Source organism: Plasmopara halstedii (assembly GCF_900000015.1).
Source record: "Plasmopara halstedii genome assembly, contig: Scaffold_3060, whole genome shotgun sequence".
Lineage (NCBI taxonomy): Eukaryota > Oomycota > Peronosporomycetes > Peronosporales > Peronosporaceae > Plasmopara > Plasmopara halstedii.
This window is the reverse complement of record NW_020189964.1, coordinates 355,009-357,220: the sequence shown is the minus strand read 5'-3', so window position 1 is coordinate 357,220 and position 2,212 is coordinate 355,009.

Sequence of the window (2,212 nt, the reverse complement as noted above, 5' to 3'; positions counted from 1 at the left end):
AGGGCAACAAGGAATTGGTGGACTTTGTCCAAGAGATGCGCACTCTCATTGCCGGAATGGCAGCAGATCTTCTTCCGGAGGCGGTCACAGTGACCGTCTTCATGGAAGGTGCAGCGGGGCTATCGTAGCTTAGCGCTGGAGGAAGCTTACTTTAGGTCAACGACCTTTCGTTCTTTACAAATACCAAGTATGAGTAAGCAAATCGCAATCTGCTTACTCCAAGAGAAATAATTGCCTCCTCAAGGCTAATTAGCTCTTCCGTTTGAATCCAAAACTAATTTTTATTTATTTGTTTATCCTAATTTTAGAGGTCCAGATTTTCCTAAATATACTAAATATATATAGTAAAATCTAAATACACGCATAACTACTGGCTACCTAGCCACATACCGTATTCTTGTTTGGGTGTAGTCACACATGCACTTCTCGTGTGACACACACCCCTGTTACTAGGGAACATGTAACCCCGATACACCCCCCCATTGAGATTGAGAACATTTACAATTCCAATCGATTATTGCCTCAACGAGGCTCGCGTGTCCGTTAGATACTGCAACTCAATTTGTTGTAATGTAAAAACTTCCTTCCTCAATGAGCCCTGTGTCCACGAAACGAATATCACCAAGTCTCGCTGGTTCTGACAGCGAACACGGGCAGAGCCCAACTTCGTCTCCCACACTCGGTGCAACGTCGGACAGTGCGTCCACAGCACCGAGGGTTGGATATCCTAGGCTCGATGAGCACAAATGTCGCGCTTTGCTCACGCTTTCAGTGCCGAGTGGCCTTGTTGAGGATGTGGATGTGGTCGAGTATGAGTCTGACACTCCTTTTCCCGTATGGGATGACGAGGAAGGCGAGCTGCGCCAGCGGCGCGATACGAGCCCTGGTCGCGGCTTGCGGTCCCCATGTCCGTTTCCTGACCTCTCGTCAACTGAGGGACGTGGTGTCATCACCAATGATCTCGACAGGGAACAGAGGCGCCAGCTTGGAGTTGCCCATAAGGCGGCTCTAAAGCGCGCCCAACCACGGTCTGTTATTGACTCTCGTGTGTATTATGGCTTCCGTCCGGCGGATCCCGCTGTGGAAGCGAACGACGTGGTAACTCGATCATTACGCCTCCACATCATCGGGCCCCCAGCCATTACGGAAGCTGGGCTTGCCTAACGGAAAGATCTTCAAGCTCGTTTCTTGGTCCCACAAGAAATTCCGTTAGACATTAGTCGCACTCGTCTACGTGCTCAACGAGGTGGCTTTCGTGTACACGCAATGCGGACAATACCTTTAGTGCTTGCTCCTGGCAAAATCGCTACAGATGACGGAACGCTCTTTGAGCGATGGGTGCAACGGCATCGGAAACTTTCCTCACTGTACGTCTTACAGCTGGGCCACAAGGAAGTGAACGTGCGTGTGGAGCGACACCCCCGATTTGAGTTCGCCAAACTCAAGGCACGCCGTCGACTTCCTTCGGATTGTCAACTTGCGGCGTATGGGTCAACCCCTAATGCTCCCGCAAGCTCTGTGTCTGCGATCGCAAGAGCTCAGGGCCCGTCTACTCCCCTGGTTATTGCCGGGAAGCGCGGGGCGTCCTGATCTTTCTTTTTTCTGATCAAAAGCGTCCACGGCGACTGGGCAATCTTGCCGAAATGGCGCCTCAAACTCCCACGAGTTTTCGAAGTCGGGATATCTCCGCCACTTCACCAGATATTGCGTTTGACCCTGGTGACGACGTCGTCCAACAAGACGTTCCACGTGATAATGGACGTCACCGTTCTCATCGATAAAAGTCGGTGGTGGGCGGTGACGACCAGGTCGACCCTCGTCCGGTGACTCGTGATGCTCTTCGAGCCCTTGGGGATGAGATCCTTCGTGATCGGAGCTCTGCTGAGCGTCATGCTGAAGTAGCATATCGCTGTGCGAACGCTCTTGATGATTTGGAGCGCGTCGTGCGCCGGCTGCCTCGCCTTGAGGAATACCGCGCTCTGTCACAGCGACCCCTAGCCGTGGAGCAGGCGAATGCGTCACTGCAGGCAACGGTGGAGTGCTTGGCTCCATTGGAGATGGAGGTTGTTGCACTCCGTGCTCAAAACCAGTTGCTGGTTCAATTTCAGGGTGGCCGAGGACCGTGGCCCGTGGGATCCGCTCCGACGCCAACGCTTCAGCGTTCACTTGCGCCGAATCCCGGTACGGCTTGAGCAAGCCCGCGTATAACACC